The sequence below is a fragment of the Erpetoichthys calabaricus genome, chromosome 2, assembly GCF_900747795.2.
Source record: "Erpetoichthys calabaricus chromosome 2, fErpCal1.3, whole genome shotgun sequence".
Classification (NCBI taxonomy): Eukaryota; Metazoa; Chordata; class Cladistia; order Polypteriformes; family Polypteridae; genus Erpetoichthys; species Erpetoichthys calabaricus.
In genome coordinates this window covers 185,681,831-185,701,933 of record NC_041395.2, presented here as the reverse complement: position 1 = coordinate 185,701,933, position 20,103 = coordinate 185,681,831, and positions in this window count along the sequence as shown.

Below are 20,103 nucleotides of genomic sequence, written 5' to 3'. Positions count from 1 at the left end.
GACAACATCTTTTTTATTTCAGGCACTGTGCGACTTTGTGAACTTGAGCTTTCGAGTTTCTCCGACACTATGTCTCTCGATCAACTTCCTTTTGTTGATTATACCACTGTTTAAACCAACAAATTGTACGTTTTTCTTTGCCTCCACTTGGAATTTGCTGAAATTCTTATATTTCCCCCCGTGCTTTTCCCATTGTCTTTTCACAGAAGGCTGAGCTTAAGGGCTATTTATATTGATTTGCATATTCAAAGAGGCGTAATTCTGGGAGGAGTTGGGGCAGGACAGAAGGCGCGTGCACGTGCGTTACTTTTCACGCTGATCAGGATTTATGTAGCAGAAGAACGTGGAAGTTTGCGTACGTACAGATTCCTGCATCTGTATTTTTCTGTGCATACGCACATTCCCGCTTTTGTGCTTACGCCATGTTATAGTGTGAGTTCTACGCACGCCGTTATACATGAGGCCCCAGGTCTTTTTGCATTGCTGAGTTCACCAGTGCTTGCTTTCTTTCTCATGATGTACCAATCTGTAGATTGTGCCACTCGTAATATTGTAGCAATTTCTCGGATGGGTTTTTTCTGTTTTCACAGCTTAAGGATGGCTTCTTTTACCTGCATGGAGAGCTCCTTTGACCGCATGTTGTCTGTTCACAGCAAAATCTTCCACATGCAAGCACCACACCTCAAATCAACTCCAGGCCTTTTATCTGCTTAATTGATAATGACATAACGACGGACTTGCCCACACCTGCCCATGAAATAGCCTTTCAGTCAATTGTCCAATTACTTTTGAACCCCTAAAATGAAGGGATTGTGTTAAAAAATGCTTTAGTTGCCTCACAAACAAACAGCAACTGAAAGCCGCTGCAGTAAAGGCCTGGCAGAGCATTAAAAAGGAGGAAACCAAGCATCTGATGTTGTCCATGAGTTCAAGACTTCAGGCTGTCATTGCCAGCAAAGGGTTGTCAACCAAGTATTAGAAATGAACATTTTATTTCCAGTTATTTAATTTGTCCAATTACTTTTGAGCCCCTGAAATGAAGGGATTGTGTTAAAAAATGCTTTAGTTGCCTCACATTTTTATGCAATCATTTTGTTCACCCCACTGAAGTAAAGCTGAAAATCTGCACTTCAACTGCATCTGAGTTGTTTCATTTAAAATTCATTGTGGTAATGTACAGAACCAAAATTAGAAAAAAGTTGTCTCTGTCCAAATATTTATGGACCTAACTGTATATATGAGCTTCCTTCTCTCAATTTCTATTGTCTTTCATCTGCTGGATTCTGCCTGTCTGCTTCTAGGGTCGTGAGACTATGGTGATGTCTGGGGAGTTTTTTTGTGTATGAAAAACTGGCCTGAGAGGAGAAAGACTGGTCCTTATGTGAAGTGGTTTCTTGTTCTCTACAGAGAGAAATACAGAAAGAACATAAATCTTTTCGTCAGAGGCTGTGCACATTCCTCCATCACCCTAGGAAGATTTTCAATAGCAAAGCATAAGTGACTGAATTCTTGATTATGCAATTGTGGTAGCTTAGTCTTGATGTCATAAATGTACAAATTGACTATTTATCATATGTCTCTTATGATGACAAGTGATATTTTAAAATGAACTTATAGTTTATTTGGTACATCAGCCCATTTTCAGTAATGTCAATGTTTCAGTGACAGATTCTTTGTAACTATGATTTAAAAAGATTAAGTTTTCCTGACAGACAATACATGGTTTGTTCCATGGAAAAAATGCTAAAAACAGCGGGACAATGTAACTTGCTCACATGATTTAGAGTAGATCTGCAATACAGCTTCAATATTGCATGATGTCAAACACTATTTTCACTCATTTTGTGTACTTTCCCCAAAATTTTAAGAAAAGGCTCTGCAAAATTATAGCTCAAAATTAAATGAAACTCTGCATATGTCACTTAGAGATGGCTCTTCAGGACCAAAAGAAAAATGGACATGACAATCAGCAATTATGTGCTATAATGATTTTTGCATAGATAAAATATTGACTTTTCAAAATACTTTTGAAAAAATGTTTAGCACTTCATCACTCAGTGTAATGGTTTGTCAAATTCTGTTAAAATTAAAATATTGTACAGATTTTTAATAAAATAAGTAAGATTGCCAATAGATGGCACTACATCCATTTCAAAGCTAAACTTTATTTGCAGGTGTATGCATATCACTTTGGTTTGTTATAATTGTGACTAGAGTTTGTTTCTCATTTCTAAAGGTACATTTTACATTTATATGCCTGATGACTTAATATGACAAGTGTGTAAAGACAAATGGTTGATACCATAGCATAATAAAAGCACTAATTCATAGGAACAGTATTTAAACAATGTCATAACTACTAGTAAACAATGTATATCATTATGCCTACCAGTGTTATAAAAATATACAAAACAAAGATAATAACACAAGTCCATGCTGTTGGTATCAGGATGTATGGTTTCATAGGTTAAATTCAGAAGTGAGTTTTCATTCTTTTATTAAAACTTCTCTTACAGCACTGTTGGCTAGCTCCTAGTCGCAGATTTGCTGCCCCTTAGAGGCCCAGAGTGGTGTTCCGGCTGTTAAAAATTTTGTAGCAAAAATGTGGTAGTACTTAGGGACAGAATTCTTGGCTGCCCAGTATGCCAAGAATCATGGTTTGAATCAAATATAGGACTTCATTTGCAATCGGTGGATGGAGGTCAAAAGTGTTATACACTGAGAACACAAGTGAATGTCATAAAATGAATTGGGCTGCTATGTTATATGCATCCGCAAAGAAGGGAGTAGCAAAAGACAAGATAAGATATGACATTGTCAGGTGCCAGTGTATTCTTGTGACACCCCTGCTATTGACCCTGTTGTACAATTCCCAAGCAACCAAGGGATGGAGACTTGGAGTAAAAAAAAAACTATTCAAAATCAGGAATCAGATTTATTCCAGCAGTGTCCATATTATTTTACAAAGAAATGTCTTGCAAAAAAAAATATTTACAAAGTCCAATGCAAACACATTTCCAAAAAGAAAAAATCAGTGCAGGTGTCATAATATTTACAGTGGTTTCCAAATCAAGAGAAGAAAAGACCAAAACAGAAAAAAATTCTCCCACCTCCTTCATCCAGCTACAAAACAGATCACAAAGGACAGGCTAAAAAAAAAAAATAATCAAAACAAAATGAATAAAATAAGCACCTACTATATACACAAAGAACAGTGCGTATCTCCACCACTTAGTTAAACAAAACTGTAGCACCGATCTGCATTAAAGCCTGAAGACCTGGTCAAAAGACCACCTCTGGCGTTCGGACCCTGGTTTTATAGCACAAGCCCTTTTGACCCAATTTTTGACCATCCAATCCGCCTTTTACATTTCCCACAGACTTCCAGTAACCAGACACGTCGGGACTTGCACCATTCCACAACACCTGCTTAGGTACAGTCCACCCTATTTAAATGTTCTTGTTCTCTCACTCGCAAGCGTGTGTACCCGACTGTCTTGGTGACATGTGGGCTCCATGTTTAGCCTCAAGTTAGTAAGTAAGTAAGTACTATTTTACTTTCTTCTGCTTTCACTTCTATACTTTGCCAGACGTGTGAATTCCCTTTTTGCCGGCTACTTTAAATCTGAACTTTCTATCCTTCAGACCTGTTCCTCTGATTTTAAATATACCATTTTCGCCCTCTCTCCTCCAGCGATTAGGGAAACGTACCTCTGCACTGGGCCGTCAGAAACCGTAAGCACACTCGAAAAACAGCCTCAGACACGTGCCTCAGCGTCAGCAAGTTTGAGCCTCAAGGCTTGGTCTCAAAGCACCTGTAGGCCTCCAGGCAGCCCTTTGAACATCCAGGTGCTCAAACTGCTGCCAAAACTTTGTACTGCTGCCATGTTAATCTGTGTAGGGGCTCTAAAACAGGTAAATTAAAACTTTAGTTCATTTACATTTTTTTTTCAAAATCTCCGTGATAAACCAATCGGCTGCCTCTTTATTTGCATTGTTTATGGCCTCTGAACTTGGCTTATCACACTCCCCACCCAACAAAACTATTGACAATGCAAGCGGAACAAATAATCCGCTACCAAATTATTTTTTTCTGCAACGTAGCGTACCTGAAATTTGTAGGGCTGGAGCACCAAATACCACCTCGCAATGCGTGCATTGGAATGCCGCATTTGTTGCATCCATTGAAGAGCTCTGTGGTCGCTGTCTACAAAGAAAGTATTCCCTAACAGATAGTATTTAAACTATCAACAGCCCACTTAATTGCTAAGCCCTCTTTCTCTATGGTTGAATACTTCTTTTTCCTATCAAACAATTTCCTGCTAATAAACTGAATAGGCTTCCTGTGCTCAGCTTCACCTTGCATGAAACCTTGTCCAGATGCATCCACCTGTATGTCTACCCTCAGTATAGGGTAAGTATCAAAGTCCAAAATAGCATTTAACGTACTATAGTCCACACAGAATCTCATCTAACTATTCTTTTTTGGGGCAAGGACTAATAGGTAATAACAGGTAATAATACACCATTCACTAATGGATGGTTCTACAACAATGTGTATTTCCCCTTGGGATTAATAAAGTATCTATCTATCTATCTATCTATCTATCTATCTATCTATCTATCTATCTATCTATCTATCTATCTATCTATCTATCTATCTATCTATCTATCTATCTATCTATCTATCTATCTATCTATCTATCTATCTATCTATCTATCTACAATACCTAACTGTAGCATCTGTTGCAGCTCCTCCTTGAACGTTTCCTGGAGATGCACTGGGATTCTACAGCATGCCAAACTCACGGGACCTGGAGAAGGTAAGTCTAATGTCATAGTGAACAATATTTGTCTTAATATTTGGATTGATCCCAAAAGTCCTTTGGGGATCAGGTTTTGAATATCTGTCTTTTGCTCCTCTGCCAGGTGCTCTAGAGAAGGCAAAATGTCAGTTCTACCTCTTGTCAGCAAGTACTGCTCCTCTGTCTCTTCCTCCTCCAAGACACTGTGGACAAAAAAACTACAACTTTTCCTGTATCTTTAAAACATATGTCAGCACGTTCTTTGCCTCACTTGCATTTTTGTCTACTTTTAAATGCCTCTCTTAGGACCAACAAGGGGCCCCCTCACATGACAACCATACAACAGTTTGAATGGGGAAAACTCTGTTGACTTTGGCACTTCTCTGTATCCAAACCGGTAAGGTAACCATTGATGCCAATCACTCCCAGTTTCTGACACCAACTTGCAGAGCATCTGTTTAAGTGTGGTATTGAATCTCTCCACCACCCCATCAGTCTGTGGGTGATAAGGTGTGGTCCTCAGCCCCTGAATACCTAGAAAGCCATACACTTGTTTTAATAAATTGAATGCAAGGTTGGAACCCTGATCTGTTAGAATTTGCTTAGGGATTCCTACCCTTGAGAACAACTGCATTAAAGCTCTTGTAAGCGAGTTGAATTTGTCGTCTTTAGGGGAAAGGCTTCTGGGAATCTAGTTGCATAATCACACAGGACTAGAATGTACCTATACCCATTCCTGCTTCTTTCAAATGGCCCCACAATGTCCATAGCAATGCATGAAAATGGTTCCTCTATGGGCAAAGGCATTAGAGGTACACTGTCTCCTTGTTTAATAGGTCCTACTTTCTGACATTCTGTACAACCTTTAATATAGCTACCCACATCTTTAGTCCATCCTGGCCAATAGAAGTGCTTAGCCAGCCTGTCTGATGTCTTTGCCTGGCCCAGATGACCTGACCAGGGTATACTATGGTTTAATTGCAAGACTAATCAAACATGTAGGCAGCACTAATCTCTCCCCATATTCATCCTTGTGGTACAACAAATTGTTGAGGATAATAAACTTTTCACCTGTCTTTGCCTGAAAGCCCCTTTCTGCCTTGTCAAAACAGATACGCAGACTGGAATCTCCATGCTGAGCAACAGCAACATCACTTGGACAGTCAAAGGTACCACCTGAGATTTCCAACTCTTGTAAGGGCACATTGTCATTGTCTTTATGGTTCGTGTTTAGGCTCTCAGCAACAGGAAATGGCAAGGAGTCCCAACCAGCTTGGGCACTTGTGGACTGCTTTGCTGCCTGCGCTCTTGTAGCCACCAGAACCTCTGCCTCCAGAGCATCCTGTAACAGGTCATCTATGCCCGGCACATCTAGCCCTAAGAGTACTGGGTAAGGCATACTTTCTAAAATACCCATGGGCAATTCATACCCCTGGCCTTTAATCTCCAGGTTTATCCTTGACCATGGGAAAGGTGACCTTATTACCGTGTACACATCTCTGTACTATGTCCTGCCCTGACTCAGCATCCAGAGTATTCAAGACAATCTCTGTGTACCAAGGATTGAGTGCTTCCTGTGTCAATAAGGGCCTTGTACTGTTTCCCTGCAATTGTCACTCTAATCACCTTCTCCCTGTTACTACAGACAGTCTTCTCAGGTAAGGGACAAGGGACAAAACAAAGCTTGGCCTCTCTAGGCTTGGTGGAACAATATCTAGCTATACAGTATGTCCTCTTTGATTACACTTGTAACATATAACAGCTTCCCTACTTTTACCTTGTTCAGGGAGACTGTCTACCCAGCTGGAACCATGACCCACATCGACCCTTGACATACCTCTGGGCATACCTGTTGGCCTGGGTTTCACATTGACTCGTTCTTTCTTTTGTAGATCCCTATGGCGATGTGCTGCCATGAAAACCTCCGCCAGCTCTGCAGCCTTGTTTGCTGTCTTGGGCCAATGTTCTTCTACCCAGATTCTGAGCCAACTGTCAAAAACCTGCAAAAGTTGTTCTAAAATAATAATAAAAAAACACACAGTAGAACAGGTTATTGATTTTTTTTTAGAAGCAAAGGTCTGTAAGTTGTGCTAATAGTTCTTTTGGAGGCTGGTTTTCACCCCATTCCACAGAACGGAAACTAATCCGGTATATCTTTGTGCTAATGGCGAATTTTTCCAATATGGCACCCTTTAAACCAGGGGCCCTCAATCACAGTCCTGGAGGGCCGCAGTGGCTGCAGGTTTTAGTTCTAATCTGGTTGCTTAATTAGAAAGCAATTCTTGCCAATAATATTATTTCATGGCTTGTTAGTGCTTTACCTCTGCATGTCAGGTAATTCTCATATCCTAGATTTTCTTCCCCTTTCTAAGGATATCATCCAAGGGATTTGAAGGCTAAAACGGATGAGTAATTCTCAGTCCTTCACTTTTTTCTCTTCACTTTCCTTCCAAGTATTTAATTATACCCAATAGTGCATGATAAATACACACAAGTGTAAATGGTAACAAGCTGAATGGGAAAAATGATGGCTTCTTTAGTCATTTGCATGTTATTGCTAATTAGGAACAATTAAAAACCAAAAACACAGCTGTTTAAGACTAAAATAAGCAATAAGGGTTCAAAATCTTAACGAGCAAGTCAAACTAAAGTGAAGCAGAAGTGTTACTTGAGCAATAAGTGCTTCTTATTAAGCAACAGGGTTGGAGCAAAAACCCTGTGGCCTCCAGGACTGTGATTGAGGACCCCTGCTTTAAACTGTCATACTGTAATGATTCTTCTGCTGGCACGGCATGCTCTTGCTTTTCCAATCAGCAATGGAACTAGTCAAATTGCCCACTCAGTCTTAGGCCACTACCATGCTGCTGCCAACCTCTCGAAGGTAGTCAGGTAATTTTCAATATCTTCTGTCTCCTGATATGGCAATAAATGAGGAAAATCCTTGTAACAGACCAGTGAATGCCTGCTTCCCTCCCTAGGAACATCAGGGGTTGGGAATTGGGACTGCTGTTGCACTCTATTCACTTCTCCCTGCAGCTGGGTGAAGTGATTCTGCAAGTTCCAGATGCGCTGATCCATACACTGCTCATTTGTCTCTTGGGCAGAAATTGTTTCAGAAACACTTCTAAGGCACGTACATCCCCTGTACTGATGGTTGTACAATTCCTGACTTGGGGTGTTAGTAGACAAGACTGAGAAACCAAGGGATGGAATAAGAGAGACTCAGACTAAAAAAACTATTCAAAATCAGGAATCTGTTTTATTCCAGCAGAGTCCGTACTATTTTACAAAGAATGTCTTGTAAAAATAAAATGACCAAGTTCAATGCAAAGACATTTCCAAAAAGAAAAAATCAGTGCACGTGTTATAATATTTACAGTGATTTCCAAATCAAAAGTGAAGAAAGGACCAAAACAGAAAAAAAAAACTCTCCCACCTCCTTCATCCAGCTTCAGAACGGATCACAAAGGACAGGCTAAAAAAATAATCAAAACAAAATGAATATACTAAGCACCTACTATATACACAAAGAACAGTACGTATCTCCACTGCTCAGTTAAATAAATCTGCAGCACCAATCTACATTAAAGCCTGAATACCTGGCCAAAAGACGACCTCTGGTGTTCGGACCCTGGTTTTATATCGCGAGCCGTTTTAACCATCAAATCCGCCTTTGTTTCTCGCGGACTTTCAATAATCAGACACATTGGGACGTGCACCATTCCAGAACACCTGCTCAGGTACAGTCCATGCTATTTAAATGTTATTGTTCTCTCGCTCGTGCGCGTGTGTACCCATCTGTCTTGGTGACTTGCGGGCTCCACGTTCAGCCTCTGTTAAGTAAGTACTATTTTACTTTCTTCTGCTTTCACTTCTATACTTTGCCAGATGTGTGAATTCCCTTTTTGCTGGCTACTTTAAAACTGAGCTTGCTATCCTTCAGACCTGTTCCTCTGATTTTAAATATACACTTTCGTCCTCTCTCCCTTTCGCCTCCACACTGGGCCATCAGAAATTGTGTGTGCGCTCAAAAAATGGCCTCAGACGCGTGCCTCAGCATCGGTAAGTTTGAGCCTCAAGGCTTGGTCTCAGAGCACCTGTAGGCCTCCAGGCAGCCCTTCAAACATCTGCTGTGTTAATCAGTGTACGGGAGCTAAAACAGGAAAATGAAATTTTATTTCTTTTACATTTTTTTTCCAAATGTCCATGATGAACCGATCAGGTGCCTCTTTATTTGCATTATTTATGGCCTCTGAACTTGTCTTATCACACTATACAAATAAGGCCAGGTTTATACTTCACGTGACACGACGCATGCCGCAGCGGACGCTCCTGCTACGCAAGCATTTTACTGGTTATACTTGCGCACGTAGTTTACGGAAATCTGGAAGAATCCACCAGGTGGCAGTGCGAGATATTATCACAGTGAGAACCGGTTTGGCTTCACTGTATTGTGAATTGCCTGGAACCCCCATTCAATTCCGATGACACCTTACCGCAATATCTCTGAAAAGGATATTTAATAATTAAATCCATCAATCCAGGGATTTGTCCATTCCAGCAAGCATTGAGCACGAGGCTGAAACAATCCCTGGACAGGCATCTGTTCATCGCAAGGTGAATACAAGCACTCACATACACACTAGCGTCATTTTAGTGTCACCTAATCTGCATATCTTTGGAAGGAAACCAAAGCACACTGTGGAAACCCAGAAGGAAAACATGCAAACTCTAGGCAGAGAATACCAGCGACGTGACTCCCAGCGAGACAGCAGTCCTACCACTCTGCCATCATGTCATCCCCATGTGTGTAATTATTAACAGTATTCATTATTTAAATGAAATTAACGACTTTTCTGTAAAATGTAACATTCATATATATATCTTAGGATTTTAAATGTGCAGAGAGTTGGAAAATCATACATTTAATGTGTTCTGTCTGGGGATCTTGCTGTTTGCCGCTGCTGTCAGGTCCAGAGGAAGCCATAGAAAAAAAAGACGGCACAGAAGATGGTATGTGACACTTTTAAAATGTATCGTGTCATTACGATCGGGAATATGCGACGCTTAAATATAAAAGCACCACGAATGCATTTGTATGTTGCCATTTTGCTTCAACACATCGAACCATTCATCAAACATCGAAGCGCGCACATCGATCTTGTAGGATCCGCAAAGCAGGTTTATGTCACATGTAGATAGTAAACAGAGACTCTGACGTCACATTCCAACTATTAGCACACTGCACCCCCCGACTTTTTGCTGGTACTGCAACTCGCACACACGTCGCGTTAATTTCTGAGGACCTGCTCAGAGGATGCATCAAATGAACGTTGGGAAGACGTGGTAGCCATGTTGTGGGCACATACGCGTTCTGAGCATGAAGTATAAACGAGCCCTATAAGAGTTTGCCTAATTAGACGTTCTTGGTGTATGTAAGAACGTCATCATTAAAAATATATATATATTTTCACCTACTACAGATTACTTCACTGTAGAAGCACCCAAAATAATGCAAATATCACTGTATAACTGTATATTATATAGCTGAGGTGTAAAACAATTTTGCCATGCAGAAATAAAATTAGTTCAGAGATAGTCAAAATGTATGTGCTTATTAGGTGGAGTAAAAGAGAAAAAAAATGGTCTAATGATCAGGTGAAAGGAGGGTGTTCTTGTCAACCAATAGTAATGCAAAAGCCCAAATGAAATGTTGGGGTGCCAACCAGGTCACCCTATTTACTTGTGCAAAAGGAAAACAAACATAATAGGCACATGATGGTAATATAATCAACAAAAAACATAATTAGCCATTAGCTAAGGTGATGGTGCTCTACAGAGTGGGGAGGCCTCAGGGTCAGATGAGATACCTCCTTCCGCGAGCACCCTCTTTTATAGCTCATGGACAGGAATGGGCAGGTCAGTTGCCCTCATGCGACAAAAGTTATTAATCATGCCTCCTGTTGTCCCGGGGTGGTAGTGCTTACCTCTGATGAGTCTGGAAGGTGTTCATCCAATGCGCATGCATGACAGTGTGTACAAGCAAAGATCCCATCCCAGAGCCCAAGGGAAGTGACATGTGTACATTATAGAATGTAGTGCGTGGGCAGGTGTGTCAGCAGCAAGATCACAGGTGTGTCAAATTGGTCACAATCCAAAAAAATATCAGCTACTGGTGGTACTGTAAGAGAATTAAGGCATTGATGAAAGGTTTTGATGGAGGGTAACACTACTTGCACATAGTAATATTGTGTTAAGACTGAAAGTACAGCACAAGATAAGGAAAGGGATCTGGAGAAGAGATGTAGTTGAGAGCCAAGCAGAGATCATAACTGGGAGTTCAAGCTTTAGGTTCTTTTACGTTCCTGGGAATATATATCTCCAGGGACTATTCATTAACAGCTTAACACCACAGCACAGCTGAAGAAGGCACAGCAATGTCTTTTTTTATTAAGAATATTGAAAAAAAGCTGTTCTCCCTCAACAGGTGCTGCTGACCTACTGCCACTGCACCACAGTGAGTGTTTTAACTCATTGTATTTATGTGTACTATCTCAGCTGCACAGCTGCTGATCGGAAAGCTCTAGAGCAGATTGTATCAAGAGCGCAGAGGATTGCAGGAGTGCAGCTTACAGCCATAGAGGACATCTATAGCACTCACTACCTCAGGAAAGCCACCAGCATCTGCATGGATTCCAATCACTCATGCCATAGTCTATCTGAACTTCTCCCACCAGCAAATGTTACAAAGTATGTCACGCACAGATCTCAAGGCCCAAAGACAGATTCATCCAAAAAGTTATAAATGCACTCAATCACTCCATTAAGTGCTCCCAGTGGAGCATGTTGCACTATTTGTATATGTATATTATACCTATGTTTTCATATTCTATATTTTGATTGTTTAATTGTACTCTTTTTTGGGAAGGAATTGCATATTGAATCATATTGTACTGTGTTCAATGACAATAAAGGAATTCAATTTTATTCAATTCAAAAATACAAGCACCAAAAGTGTTAAGATGTATATCAAAGATAAAAGGAGAAGCAAACTTTTTGTTATGAAAGTACAAAGAAAACTGTAAAAAGCAAAAAATTATATCTGTAAGAATTAGTGACGCAACTTTAACAACAAGTCTTTATCCTGATGCCTCAATGACATCATGGGGCACATACATTCAGGTTACAAAGGAATACAAAGGAAATAACAAAGGAAATTCATAAACAAATGGCAGCATGCAAAGATAAAGAAGATGGAACAATAGAAATAAAGAGCAAAAGTCTTAGAGAAGTGTTAAAACCATACCAGCATAATAAACGTAATCCTTATGTTCAAAAACCCAAATAGGAAAAGAAAAACCCATGAGAAACTGCACAGGAAAATTAAATAAATTAATATTAACACCAGCATAACAATTAGTGGATGGGCTTTTAGTTATTCAACTGAGCACAAATTTGGTAATAAAAATGGCTCAGAACTGTTCAGTTACATTCTTTGCTGACCTCAAAAATGTGTCTAAATGGTAATGACCATAAAATCATTATTTAGAATAGTATGTGCTTTGAATAGCAGAGAATAGCTAATGGTAAACAAAATGCATGTTACATATTGTTTTAATCAAAGCCAATATTTTCTTTAAAAATGGTTAATTTTCTGTCTCCAGTGGTAATTTACAGTGTTCAGATTACTATTCCATATGAACATCTTGCTTATATAAAAATTACACCAAAGAATTTTTATAACATCGACAGAAATGAAAGTGAAGGAGGATGGACTAGAGAGTTAACATTTCATAAAATGCAAAGAGCAGGCAGCTCACGGCACAGATTGTTGAACTCCAAAGCTACTACTGAAATATTGAATTCTTTTGCTTCCTGTTTCCTCTAAGATAATTATTCAGAGATTTATTTTGCAACTGAATAGCATTCAGTGTAATTGTATTAGAAACTTAATGAACACACACACTGCCATCATTCTCTTAGCCTACTAAATATCAGAGAGAGACAATAATACAAGCAATACGTAGGTTCAAACATTTTGAAACAGGTATACTGTTGGTTTATTGGAAAGCAGTGGTGTCAACAGCATCTGGGTAGAGAAGAATTAAATGTGTTTTTGAGATGAGCTACTGTACTTGCTAAGAAATAGAGTATATTTTGAGATTTTGTCCTAGAGCATGCTACATGTCATTGGCAGCTAAAATAAACAAATTACCCACTGTGAAGTAGTTAATGTATGTGCATATTCCTCTTAACGTTTTGCATCTATGAAACAGCAATTTAAAAAAAAATCCCAAAGTGAATTACTGTGTATGGAGGTTAAACGGACAAATAGGAAGAACAAACAGAAGGCATAATTTATCAGCCAAAGTTTCAAAGCTTTGCCAGTAAAATTATGTACCTTATAATAACATCCAATTACTTATCAAGATGAATGGGCCCTTTGTCAAGTTTACTTTACACTTTTTGCTTTATTTTTAGAACAAATACCAAAATATGTTCATAATGGAAATGATAAATATATTAAAAAAAAAGTATTTTTGTGGCCAAACCACTACTCCAGTTCTTGATTTACTGTGTAAAACCACTTGTACAAATCTGCCTTTATACACTACTACCCTGAAAGCCAACGGAAAAACAAAATCAAAGTGGATTAAGTTAAACATTTTATTTTGGCTCAGAATTAGTTAAATCATAAAATGAGATTTGACAGTGAATCATGTTCATTTGGTCTGGAGTTTACCATTCTCTGGCAAAATATAATTTTGGCAATCTAATGAACCCCAAAAAATATGACTTTATTTTGATACAAAGAAACTTAAAAAGCAGATCCATCTCCAAGAAAAAGATGAAACGTGAAAGGAATTATAATCTATAGCATGTTTGAGAGGAAGAGTGAGAGATAGCCAGAATTAATAAATGGAAAGACATGATTACTGTATATGAATGAAGATGCCTCAACTCACCATACAAATACAATAACATAAGGATCACTTACATTGTAAGGTTTAGAAGCGATATGGTACGATTATCTGAAATGTGTATAAACTGAAGATTAAGGCATTAGAAAAGCTGAATGACCTTAGTGGCTAATTCATGGGACTTTCTAACATAGAATTTAAAATAAAAGTAGTTTTTTAAGGGCTATCAATATATTGCACTAATAACCAGTTATTAAAGATGTTGAGATCACTGTTTTCCAAGTACTGTAGTAAAGATTTTATAACACTGTGATGGTTAATGGTTTTAGTAGGTTAATTTATTGATTATTTTCAGAAGTTTTTACTTACCCCTTGCATATAACCCCTTGAATAACCCTTGAATATTGGCTTGCACATGCACTCACATTTTGTGCTTATTGCTGCTGTAAGATACTTGGTTGCACAAAGTTTTTTTTTCATGTAATCTCACACATTTATAATTGTATATAATATGCCAGATTATTTTTAGTAGTATCAGCTCAACTACTTGAATAGTTTTCTAAAATTTGTTAAGCAATCTCAATTCACTCAAACCAATACATTTTGGGATTAAATCATTTTTTATGTCACATTTTTCACCTAAAAAAATGACAAAAATTCTACTTAAAATACTATGTTGTGTTTACTAAAAATATTTAAGGTCTTCTATTTTAACATGATGAAATTAGTTAACTCACACATAGATTAATTAATTTAAAAAAGCCTTTTTAAACAATGAGGTGTAGTAAACACTCAGATACCAATTATAATATTAACATTATAACGTTAACACTATAGTTTAGGTACTGCAAAAATGCATCCGTTACTATTTACTATTATGTAACAAGATCTTAACAAACGCTTCCCTGAGTCTTCATAACTCTTACAAAGCATCAGCAAAGTGTTTATTCATCTTTGCAATGCAACCTACTAACAAAACTACACTTTGGAGTGGTCTGACGTGGCTTAACTGAGACATATTTCTCTTGATATTACTTATTTAACATAAAACATTTCTGTTGATATTTCTTGTTTAGTATAAAACCCATGAATCCTTCATATTAACGACTAATTTTAATGTCACGTCAATATGCCACAATATGTTACGAAATTTATATATATATTTATATGTATGCTGTCAAGCGATCAAAAAGTTTAAGCGCGATTAATCACATGACTTTGTGTAATTAATCATGATTAATCTCAATATTTTTTTTATATTGAAATTTTACCACAAAGATTTTTAAGTGCAATCAGACCATATTAAGAAGAATGGACACAATATAATGGCATATAAATGTACTTCACGTAATCAGGTAACTGGAGCAAGAGGAAATAAAGACAAAACTTCAACTGTGAGGAGGCTTTATTCACTCATACTCTAGAGCTGTGTAATGCTGAACATAGAAAACAAACAATTGGGCTTATATTGTGAAACAGATGACATATTTAAGACGTAGTCTTATACTCCAGTCTCCATGTATTTCTCAATAGTGCTTAATAAATCTCACTCAAAAGCCACAACAAAAACTGCAGAAACAGGATTTTATAAACAGAAAACATTTCAAAAGTGTTAATGGAGATAGCCAAGTGAATTTCTCAGCAGAAACAGTAGGTTGGCCTTTTGGATTATTATGAATAATAAACTATTTCTATTTTATTAAACCAAGCCAGTTGCTTAAACATACAAATTTGGTCACATTTCCAGAGGACAAGGCAGCTCGCTTTTTCTGCACAATATGCCCAGAGAGTGAAAACAACCTCTCGCAAGGCACTGATGTGGCTGGTGTTGCCAAGTACTTGCGAGCAAGGCAAGCTAGCTCTTTGTATACCAGAGCATGTGTGGACCACCACTTTAGGGGGCAATCCTCCATACTGATGACAGGCTCTGCTTTATAGTGCTCCAGACATTTTTGAATACAGTCCTCCTCCACACTCCTATGTTAGTTTTATGCAGGGCTAGTGCATTTCTTAGTGGTTGCTCGTTTCTTCGCACACGCTTCACCCTCTCCAAGTGGAGTTCCATCTAGTCAGCACATCTTGTACGAGTGTCTCAGTCTTCAAGCCACGCGCGACTTGCTGTTTCTCAAGTTCTGCAGTATTAGATGGACTGTGCCTGAAGTGCCCCACTACCTTTCGGCATTTGGAAAGTGCGCCGCCAAATGCACTATTCTACAGAGACACTGTGACAGAACGTTGAATGCTGTGCGCGATGCATGGCAAGTGTTCGAAAGGCAGCTGTCTCGCCACTGAAATTAAATTTCGTGCACTATCTGTACTAGGGTTGCCACCTTTTAATTGTTGATGACCTGGAGACTATAGGATGCCCCCATAAAAAAAAAACTTAAATTGTAAATTGAACTCCAAATATGTTAAAGATAAGAATATAAATTATTTATGAAATAAAACAAACTATATTATCTAAAAGACTATATTATAGTGTCAAAAAACTTTTTTTATTTGTTTTGATTGAAATAAACGTCATTTTCATAGAGTTTAAAGTCATAATAACTTAAACTATTATTGCTAATCACGAAAAGATACTAAATAAAAAAATATAGAAGAAAACAACAAATATATACCTACAATAAAATTAGAATAAGTACTTGAATAAAAGTAAGAAAAATAAAATATGTACTTCTATAAAACACAGCTTTGACTAACCTATTCTATTAACCTAATGAATAACAATTAAAGCTGTAATGCCAGCAAGAATCAAAATATAAAACTACTAAGAAGAAACATATATAACAAATAAAACTAACAAGAAGATATTAAGATATTTTGCTATGGATGAAAACAAATAATAATAGCATTTTATTTATTAAACTTAAATTTATATTTACTGTTACTTTGACAAGCACTTAGTAGTGCCTTTTGTTCTTTTTTCTCCAAGAATTCCACAAATTGTTAACAAGACATATCAAAGTTTATTTTCATGAATACTCTGCCTTAACTAAACCAAACTGCATTTTTTTCTTTCTTCTGTCCAAAGATTCAACATTAAAGAAATTATCCTTTTCGGGAAACGCATTACTGACAGGAATGGAAAGAATTTTGCTAACAATCTTGAGCAAATTAGGTAGATCAGAGGTTTGAAAAATTTTACACCAAATTTCATTATTTTCAAAATTTGTATGGCCGTTTTCGAGCTCCTGCAGTCCACTTTTAAGAATAACAATTTCATCATATAATGCATCTTCATCGATGTTATTTACCTTTGCTGCATCTTTAGCTTCCAGTATTTTTTGATAGCTGATGTTTGCTTTATGCTTCTTTAAATTTAAACAGTCAAAATACCGAAAGGGACTCTTTTGGAAATCATAATACCTCGCTATATAGTTGACTGTTTTTTTGTACACAAGATTTGCCTCTTTCACAAAAATTTCTTTTTCCTTTGTTGGAAGGTACTTTAAGGCAGCTTCTTTGCTTCCAAAAAATTGATCATTTTGAAATTATGCCTCAAATCAGGCATAATTTCATGTAATTCAGTGCTGGTTAAGTGAGTAGTTATATGCGGGCACTTTCTGTCAAAATGATTTATGACCTGTCAAAAATGATTGATGGCCTTAAGCCCCGCCCCTTTGGATGGTTGATGGAAGTCCCGCCCCCTTTCCTCTGATTGGTGGATTTGAATGAAGCGTCCCACCCCCTTTCCTCTGATTGGTGGATTTGAAGGATGCGCCCAACCCCAACCACCTGTTTACCCCCTCCTTGATCCCACCCTCAACCACCTGTTTGACCCCTCCTTGATCCCAACCTCAACCACCTGTTTGCCCCCCTCCTTGAACCCACTCCCGTGCCCCATGCACCTGTTTGCCCCAGGAAACTGTCAAGATTCGATTGATGGATGTCTGCCCCCCCTCCTTGAACCCAACCCCAACCCCCTCTCCCAAAGACAAGTCCAGGCCTGTTACAGACCCTGCCGCCTTCCATTTCCTTACCCACTTCTCTCGAAGACACACACACATGCGTTTCAACGGGCCAATCTGCCTTATAACCGTTCCTGCCTCTACTGCTTTGGGTAAGATTTCCTGTATCTATCTATTATTTAAAATATCTATCCTTTGCTTTACCACTTGTAAACCGTTTTTTATTTTGTCTAAGTCAAGCAGAGAAAGATCCCAGACAATCTCTGCGCTGACAAGCTGTTCATGCTGTTAGCAGGCATGAGTCTCTGGGTCTTGCCTGATCCTGTGAGATGCCCCAGGGGTCGAAGCTCCAAGTATACATGCAGGCACACGCGGTTAGTTCGAAATACGAGTTGCCGGCTCTCTATCTACACAGGGACTCACGGAGCTGACAGCCTCTGCGCGCACCTGTTAGATCCAGGCCGGGAAACTGACAGCCCCTGCTGCGTTCGACCCTGCGCGTAAACAGCTGTGCGTAAACCCCACCTCCTCCAGCCCCAGGCGTCGGGGGTGCGCAGCAACTTTTTTCCACGAGAGTTAAAAGATTTTAAGGATAACGTGTAAAACACGAGACAACTAGTTCGACATAGTGTGAATTTCCCCTTGGGATTAATAAAGTATCTATCTATCTATCTATCTATCTATCTATCTATCTATCTATCTATCTATCTATCTATCTATCTATCTATCTATCTATCTATCTATCTATCTATCTAAGCCTTGTAAAAAATCACACAGACGTATGCAACCGTTCCCTTTTAAATTGTGTATAAAAAAAGCTATCCTCGGGTGTATCATTTATATAAAAAGTATTTCCAATACATATATCAGCGGGCCCTAAGGAAGCATATTGTGGAAGCAAGCATTTAAATGTCTAAAAGTTAGAACGCCTTCAACATGCAGTCATTCTGGGAAAAGAGAAAGGCGCTTTAAAACACTCTTTGGCAAGCCACTCTTTCCAAAGCACAGCGCCAACAGCTCCGACAGCCTGAAGTTAAGGGAGGTGCGGGGAGCGATTTACAGCTCAGAGACAACAGGTGTGACCAGGCTCAGTGAGGGTAGTGAGGGAAGGAGGGGAGCGAAGCATAGCTCCTAGGCAACAGGTTTGGGTCAGCTCAGGCCGGATCTTGACCTTTAACCTCATGTTGGAGCGTCCGGTTTGCCGTGTGAAAACGGTTTCACCTTGCGGATTGCAGCAGCTGCTAAAAGAAATCTACGCATAACAAAGACATGGATGTGAATCCCGGACAACGGACATTACATGCGTGTCCAGTTAAAATGATTGGCAAACATCTGCTATCAGAAATCACAGGTTACATTTCCAAAATACCGCTCTTTTCTCTATAAAGAGAGATGCTTAAAACTTTTTTTCATCCCCTTTTAAATATATTTTGATATAAGCCTTCCAAAAAATCACACAGTTAAATAATAGGCAACAGCACCCTTTTAAAGAACGTTTGAGACGTATAAAAAGATATCCTCGGTTTTATAATTTGTATAAAAAATGATCTAAATCCCTTTTTTCATCCCCTTTTAAAAATCACACAGACGTATGCAGCCGTTCCCTTTTAAATTGCGTATAAAAAGCTATCTCAGGTGTATAATTTATATAAAAAGTATTTCCAATACATATATCAGCTGGCCCAAAGGAAACATATTGTTGAAGCAAGCGTTTAATTGTCTAAACATTAGATTGCCTTCAACATGCAGTCATTCTGGGGATAGAGAAAGGCGCTTTAAAACAATCTTTGGCAAGCCACGCTTTCCAAAGCACAGAACCAGCAGCTCCGGCAGCCTGAAGCTAAGGGGAAGTCGGGGGTGCAATTGACAGCTCAGAGGCAACAGGTGGGGCCCGGCTCAGGCCGGATCCTGACCTTTAACCTAATGTCGGAGCGTCCGGTGGGCTGTGTGAAAACGTTCTCACCTTGTGGATTGCAGCTGCTAAAAGAAATCTATGCGTAACAAAGGCTTCTTTTCGGAGATCGGCCGAAGACATGGATGTGAATCCCGGACAACGAACATTACACGCATGTCCAGTTAAAATGATTGGCAAACATCTGCTATCAGAAATCACAGGTTACATTTCCAAAATACCGCTCTTTTCTCTATAAAGAGAGAGGCGTCCATAACCAAGCCCATTTCTCCGCTCACCCTGAGAACGACAAGATGTCTGCTAATTTCAGCCATGACTGTACTTTTTCACGAACTTCTTAATGAATTCTAGTATTTATGGCTAGGACTAAATGAAATATAATTATCGTTCATACAGACTATTCTGCAGAGAGCATCGTACCGACAATCCAGGACCACGGTAAGGCCTATTCATGATTCTTATAAGCGTTAAACGAGTATGCTTTTTGAAAACGGAGGTTTGAATCCTTACATTTCTTCCTTAGAACTATACATTCAAGTTGATTTGGAAAACGG